Source organism: Doryrhamphus excisus, linkage group LG12 (genome assembly GCF_037039965.1).
Source record: "Doryrhamphus excisus strain RoL-2023G ecotype Guam linkage group LG12, RoL_Dexc_Guam_v1.1, whole genome shotgun sequence".
NCBI lineage: Eukaryota > Metazoa > Chordata > Actinopteri > Syngnathiformes > Syngnathidae > Doryrhamphus > Doryrhamphus excisus.
Window position 1 is genome coordinate 9809920 of NC_136368.1, and position 8165 is coordinate 9818084.

The following is an 8165-nucleotide window of genomic DNA, read 5'->3' on the forward strand; positions in this document are numbered from 1 at the left end:
GGATTGTCGGTAACAGATTGCCCACAGCCAAATCCTACATTCGTGAAAAGTTTGGTATGCTTGCATTTTTAGACTGCAGTTATCTGCATAACATTCTCTGTGACTGAGTCTTTGTGCTATTTATGTACTCGCAGGTAACTGGCGGATAATGGCTTTGACTTTGAAGGGCGGGGGTGTCTGGATTCGACTACTGGCTACTGATCGGTTCTGTAAAATTTGACCAAATAAGACTCTGGTTTGTATTGCATGAATGTAAATGTTTGGTGCACTAAACATGCACCAAACAAATGAGAAAAAGAAAAACAGTCAGCCTATGCCGATGTGATGGCGACAATGTACAGCTGTATAGCTCAGCTTTGGTTCAACATACTTCAATTTTACCAAACATGCACTAGATAAACGGCCTTACATGGTAAAAAAAAAGGTGGCCTTTTAGAAAGCGCTGTTTTATAATCGTTGAACTTGCGATCAATTTGTGACTTATATAAACCTGTTTTTCAACAGTCACACTAAGATAATAAACAGAGGCAGTTGTGAGAAACATGTACTGTTGACCACCTAATGTAGTCTACAAAGCACCCCTAAATAATAATAATAATAATAATACATTTTATTTGTATAGCGCTTTTCAAAATACTCAAAGTATACTCACAATTACAACATTAAAGTGTTAAAATAATGGATAATTTATGTTTTTACAAGAATAAACTGTAAAATTTAAGAACATTTATTCATCTTATATACGCTGTTACACAAATTACAATAGAGGCCAAAAGATTAAATCTATCACACGATTGAAAACTTGGCTGAAGGTTAAAAGAAACCTCTTTGTGTTTTTTACAGCTTATACCTATAATACTGTTGTCACTGACTACAACAGGTACGACTAAACTCCTCTTGACTTATACCAAATACAAAAATAATAAAAATAAATTAAGGACATAGTGTGTTTGAGTCATCAAATTTTATAGTAATGAATGGATATGAATTAGAAGTAGCTATAAAACTAACATTTATCATCTTCACTGCTTTTCTCTTCAAAACCTAAACATTCTGATTCTTGAGCTTTCGTTTGAACACATCATAGCATTTTTGGAGGATATGCAGCGATCTCGTTCCTCATTTGACGGAGTCAACATTGAATGCATCATATGCAACGTCTCCTGGAGATTTCATCGCGGTTTAATCCACGTCCATCCGTCTGACAGCTTTGGAAGCGGTTGGAACACTACACAAGTACTGGTAAGTTAAATAATGCTTTTACAAATTAAACCGCTTGTTAACTCTTTTGTCCTAAAGATAAGATGCTAGCTTAACATTCGTCCTGTTGTTGCTAACTTTCTGGTGTGAAGATCGCTAGCTCTCCTCTACGCAGTAACACATAAATGTTAACGTTCCTTTTTCTTAAATAATGGCTTTCCTGGGAAGTAGACATTCTGTCAGCCTGTGGTTTTGTGTGTAACTGCCAACATTTCATTTTTCTGTGTATTGGTCGTTCCGCTACAGCATTTGACGATATGTTCGTGTACACGTCTTTTGTTCGCTTTTCAAATTTTGGCGCTCACTGAATGGATAGCTTCTGTTAGCTCGTTTTCGCCTGTAGCTGTGTGTAAATGCATCAGTAGTGTAATGGTCAAAGGTAAATACTTGGTTGGCGGTTTTATTTAATATAATTAGCTGCAGTTTTCATAATATAACTCTTGACTCGTGTTTTTTTGTTGGTTTAAATTACTTTTGCTGTTGCTTAACGGCCACAGTTGTCAAATGCTGGTGCATGCTGCCTTTACCTTAATTGGTAAAAATGATTACCTGTGCTTTTTGCAGTAAAACACTTGAGACAACAAGGGGTTATGTGCTGCATTGTAGAGTTCATAGGAACGAACCACATTGCATTTTCAAATGTGTCAGCTATGACTGCAAGCGAACATTTTGTAGTTATGCAGCTTTTAAAGCTCATTTTTATCGTGTTCACAATGCTCCACATCCCTCTGTTATTGCTACAGCAGCTGTTAGTGACCTAAAATGCGCCATTTCCTTGTGTGAGCGCCAGTTTCACACAGTGAATGAACTTGTAGCCCACTTAAAGGAGCATATTGTTGAGGGGCGACCTGTGACATGTCCCATAGCTGGTTGTAAAAATATTTTCACTGTGAAATCCTCCTTTACGGCTCATATGTCCAGGAAACATAGAACATGCTTGATCGATAGCATAAGTGACATGTACAGGGAAACTATCTCTCCGACTACTGTTGTCAGCGCATGTGAAGATGCTCCTCAAAGCTCAGATAATACACAAACAAATGAAAGCACTGAAATGCCAGAGAATTTTAGCGATACCTATCTGAAGAATGTGTGTTTGTTCTACTTAAAACTACAAGGGCAGCTCCTTCTTCCAGCTTCAACAATACAGACGATTGTTGAGGAGATTCAAAATGTCAATGAGTTGGGTCAAAATTATACACTAGACAAACTACACTGTCTGCTAAAAAATGACATGTGCCTCGCGGATGATGCTATCGCCAAAATTTGTGATTGTATCAAAGATTCAGATCTGTTCTCTGTTTGCCATCAGGGACCAATGAGAACAATATATTCAAGAACTCAGACGTTCAAAAAAATGTTTAAATACATAGAACCTGTCAAAGTACCGTTGGGAAATTATGACAATATGACACCACGGTTTGCTTACTATGTACCAGTTAAAGAAACACTAAATACCCTATTAGAATCCCACCTCTGGAAGAATTCAGTGTCACAACAGTCTTATGAAACAGATCCAGATGTTTTTGGAGACATAACTGATGGACAGAGTTTTAAGTCCAACCAGTTTTTCAGGGAGAACCCCGGATCCCTACAGCTAATCCTATACCAGGATGCATTTGAGGTTGTCAACCCACTTGGCTCCTCGAAAAAAAAACACAAAGTTGTTGCTGTCTATCTCTCTGTTGCAAACTTACCTGTCCATGTGCGGTCCAGTATTGATCACATGCCCCTTGTTCTGTTGTGTGTAGAGAGTGACATAAAAAAGTTTGGATGGTCAAAAGTTTTTTCAATGATGTTAGCGGATTTAAAAAATGTGGAGGAAAATGGAATAACTGGGGGAAATGAAACTGTGAAAGCAGCTGTTTACTGCATTGCCGGTGATAATTTGGGTTCACATGGCATTGGGGGGTTCAGTGAAAACTTCAGTCGTTCTCAGTATTTTTGCAGGTATTGTGAAATCACACGACATGAGTTTGAAAATAATGATCCTAATGGTTGTGGTTCACAGCGCACCCCAGAAAGCTACGATACTGCTGTTGGTGAGCTTGGAGAAGACTGCCAAGAAGTCAAAGGCATAAAGGTAAACTCAGTCTTTAATGCTCTTAAAGCTTTTCATGTTTGCCAGCCTGGACTCCCACCTTGTTTGGGCCATGACGTATTTGAGGGTATTTTATCCTATGATGTTGCACTGTACTTGAAATACTTCATTAAGAAAAAGAAGTGGTTTACATATTCACTTTTAAACCGACGGATTAGGCAGTTCAAGTACAAAGAAGCTGATGCTCTCTCAAAGCCATGCACTGTCAACTCAGATGCATCCAAGCTCTCAGGCCATGCAATTCAGAACTGGAACTTTTTAAGATTGCTGCCTGTATTAATTGGTGACAAAATTGAAAATGCAGAAGATGATATTGCAGCTTAAAGATATTGTTGACATGATTTGCGCACAAAAGATTTCACTGTCACAGGTAGCCTATATCTCGACATTATAATCCAAGAATATTTGGAATCACGACAGGGTTTATTTCCTGGAAATCCACTAAAACCAAAACACCATTTCCTGCGGCACTACCCAGCCCTAATATTGAAATTTGGCCCTTTAATCAGAGTGTGGACTATGCGTTTTGAAAGTAAACACGCATACTTTAAGAGATGTGCCAGGCACCTGAAAAACTTTAAAAACATCTGCCTTACTTTGTCAGAAAGACATCAGATGTTTCAGGCATTTCTTTCAAGGACAGTTGTACTTTTTATCCCAACCTGTACAGTGATACAATCAAACAAGCGGTGAGTGAATTTGGCTTTTCAGAACACAATACAAGTGTTTCCACAGAAATACAGTATAAAGGTACATCATATAAAAAAGGCCATTTCCTTGTGGCAAAAAATGAAGAGTCAATGGAATTTGGAGAACTTCTGATAATCTTAATTCAAAGTGATGCATCTGTGTATTTTGTGATGGACATGCACAGTGCTAGCTACCATTCTGACTATCATCTGTACTCTGTGAAAAAACAGAGTACAAGGTTGCAGTGTCTTGACATAGACAACTTGGTAGATTTTTATCCGCTACCATCATACATTTTCACAAAGTCATTCCTCTGAAACACAGTGTGTTGTCAAAATAAGCACAATCTTGGCTTGTTTGTTGGGAAAATACACTAAAGATACACAGTGCGAATGCTGAGACAAAATGGCAACTTTTAAAAAGAGAAAACAACAAAAGTTTGTTTCAGATTTTTAGATGCAGAGGAATAAGTAGTTCACTACCGATTATGCACAACTGACTTGACTAAATGCTGCATTGCTTGTGTTCTCAAGTTTTTTGGATCTGAAGAAAAGTATCATTCTTTTTCAATTACAGAAAATATGGACTTGGAGCAAACAAATCTCCGCATTGCCATCAATGAGGTCTTACCTGACCTTCCAGAAATGACAAAAGACATTCTGGAGGAAACCTTACAATCCCTTGGTGTGGAGACATGTGATGATTTTTGTTTTATTAAGGAGGAAGATTTGCTGTCAGTTCTGAGGCCAATTCAAGCAAGAAAAGTCATTGCTGCTTGGAAGTTGAGAAGTAAGTCAAGTTTAACAGCACAGACTGCAGCCACATTTGAAACAAACCTTTGTGCAAGTTAAATTTAACACATAGAAACATTTGCTTTTTGACTCAAAATTTTAACTTTTCTTGGTTGTGTGGTTTTCTCACATTCATACCTATGGACAATGGGAGTTTGTATGTTCTCCCCGTGCATGCGTGGGTTTTCTCTGGGTACTCTGGTTTCCTCCCACATTCCAAAAACATGCTAGGTTAATTGGCCACTCCAAATTGTCCATAGGTATGAATGTGAGTGTGAATGGTTGTTTGTCTATATGTGCCCTGTGATTGGCTGGCCACCAGTCCAGGGTGTACCCCGCCTCTCGCCCCAAGACAGCTGGGATAGACTCCAGCACCCCCGTGACCCTCTTGAGGATAAGTGGTAGAAAATTAATGAATGAATAAAATTAATAAATTTCTGGAGAGACTATAAATGCATGTTTTTGTGTTTTCTGGCACTAATCTCAATCTAAGATGACTCAAGAGGTGTAACTATATATTGATTTATTCAATATCAATTTAATATGATTTGAGCATATGATTTTAAAAATGTTTAGATTGTATTGTAAGCATTAAAATAGAAAACTGTTTATATGGCGGTAAAGTAAGTTTGTAAATACTGCATAATTTAGTACATTTTAATAAATATTTGAGTTTAATTTGCAAAATATATCAGTAATATATATTATATCATATCAGTATTTTTAGTTTTTATTACAGCTAAACAATGTTTTTTGCTCAGTGTTTTTCCATAGGGTTTAATAGTGTTTGATGTAAAATTAACAATTTTCTGCAAATATTACATGAATAAAACGTGAAATAACAAAATAACCATGTTGATTTAACAAAAAAATGTAGCAAGTTTGACAATATTCAGTGTATTCTTTCTGTAAATTGTAACAGTTTTAAACTGTAAAATTTACAGTTTACCCTGTAAGACTGTTTACATTTCTATTGTAATTTTTACAGGATTATTCTGGCAACCACAGCTGCCAGTTTTTTTCCGTAAAAACTACAGAATTTTTTGTACAGTGCACTTTACAGAAGAATGAAGTTGAATAAAGCAAGTCAACAGAATAAATGACACACCAAAATCCAACATTCATTTGTTAATACACAGTTAAAACATGAGTAAAAGCGGGGCGGGGCACAGCAGTCAGATATAAAAAGTTAGACATTAAAAACAGATTTAAAGAGGTGGGTTTTGAGTTGTTTTTTGAAGGTGGGAAGGTCAGGGCAAGCACGGAGTGAATGGGGCAAAGAGTTCCAGAGGGTGGGGGCAGCGATGGAGAAGGCTCTGTCTCTAAGGCTCTAAAGCACATTTAAAACTTGTGCCATAGTGGGCTGAGACACTGCAGGTTTTTCTTTCCCTTCGGTCACTGAAGCAGGTGATTTTAATGATCAACGCCTCCTTCAATTTGATAGCAGGAGCTCATCAATGAAAATCACCTGCTTCTCCGGTTGGAGAAAAAACCTGCAGGGTCTCAGCCTTACATGGCCTGGGTTTGACACCCCTGCAAAGTTTGGACACATGGGTAAAAATGCATACAGGAGTTCTGAGACCCACAAATAGCAAATAAGTAACAGTCATAATAATATAAATTGTTAACATTAATAATGATTGGATTATGCTGAGCATCAATGTGCCACAGGAGCAAAGACAGCTCGCTCCTCCCCCTCCAAACCCTCCTTGACGGTTATGTTCTTCCTCAATTTTTGATCAACATTTATAATAAAGGTGACTGTAGGTGACTATCTTAAATTCACCTTCAGGACCATTCTTCATTCAGGTCCCTCTTCACTTACCACTGTTTGCTCACTGTTTGCACTTATTACACAATGTCAAATTATAAAAGTATAGGCACTCACCACTAATAAATGGCAAAAGCTGATGAATCGAACAGGTGGAATCTGAGGCATGGTCTAGCTTTTAGCCTGATCAGTGCTTACGTCTGTTGTATTAATGACTCCAACTCCCTCTAAAGACTTAGACTCCCTTCTTTTTGTCACTGCACATAATAACGCAGCGGTGAAATTTGGCAACGAAATGTAATTGCTTGACTTTCGGATTACAGCAGTCACTAAAAAAACAAGCGCTAAAACAAGAGCTAAACAATGAGCGGCTATAGCGGAAGTACCTGGCTATGCTGCCCGCCAAGCTGTCGGACAAGGTAATTCTCCAAGCCACTCCTTGCTTGTTGTAATTCCAGTTACAATTTACGACCATATATTAACTTGTGGTCACCTTGCTGCAAGTTTTGAGGCCGGATTGCACAAAAGTTATGTGCATATGCAGTATTGTTTGTGTTTTTTGGTTTGTTGTCCTTAAGGGAGCATCCCCAGAGTTCAGCAGTCTCACAGCTGTGGGGAAGAAACTATTCCTCGGCTGTTTTGTCCTGCTCTGGATGATCTGCAGCCTCCTTCCTCATGGAAGCGAAGCTGAAAACAAGTGGCCCTTTTCCTACATCTGGAAGTAAATATGTCAGCAATAGAAAGAAGGCTTCTCCTGAGAACCTTTTGTGCAGCCTTCAACCTGTGCACAGCTGCCGTGCCACACATTATGCTCCAACCATGCATCTGTAGAACTGCGTTAGGACTGAGCCTCTTCGACTGGTGTTTTTTAGTTCCCTCAGGAAGTAAAGGCGCTGACGTGCCTTCCTAACCAGACCGGAGTTGCTTGAAACTGGAAGCCACATCCACTTTTTCTTTAAATCATTCAGTCTCTGGAATGAAAACACTCTGGCTCATGCATATGTGCCTATTTTTAGATTATATTGATACAAGCTGATATTCATTCTCTGTATACTTCCTACGATACAGCTGGACATTATACAGCATGTGATGAAATTGAGCTTCATTGTTTGTCAGTGTTAACAGTGCCGTCTAGTGGTCAATATGTATAATGGCAAGATTCAACCACTCCTAATAGATGCTTGGTTAAGATGTAAGGTCAGATATAATGAAACGTATAATTTACAAGTTTGGAAATAGAGTGCAGCCGTTTATCACAAGATGAGTGTCATATATGAAGGACATACCATCCTGAATGGGGAAAACACATTTCAAAAAGCGGCTTGGATGGAAATAGCAGCTTTTTGCTTGGCAGGCTGCAGTGACGTGCAGCATAGCACACGCTGAAGCAATCAGGTATTATTGTCCATGCACAGAGCTCTCCTTGCACTTAACTTGTCAGGCTTGTTGCCTCCAATCTCACAATTCGTGACATCTTCCCCCCACAGATCTCTTTGTTTTTCTTTCCTCTTGCATGCACATGTGTGAAGAGAAGAGGACAATGTTGGCCACA

General features: G+C 38.5%; 1 long non-coding RNA gene across 1 annotated transcript; it reads left to right on the plus strand.

The window, feature by feature from the left end:
* Positions 1-1175: 1175 nt before the first annotated feature.
* LOC144901538 (uncharacterized) lies at positions 1176-4827 on the plus strand. Its single transcript, XR_013629588.1, has 3 exons — positions 1176-1242; positions 3272-3343; positions 4628-4827. It is a non-coding gene; the product is annotated as an uncharacterized LOC144901538 (long non-coding RNA).
* The last annotated feature ends 3338 nt before the right edge of the window (positions 4828-8165 follow it).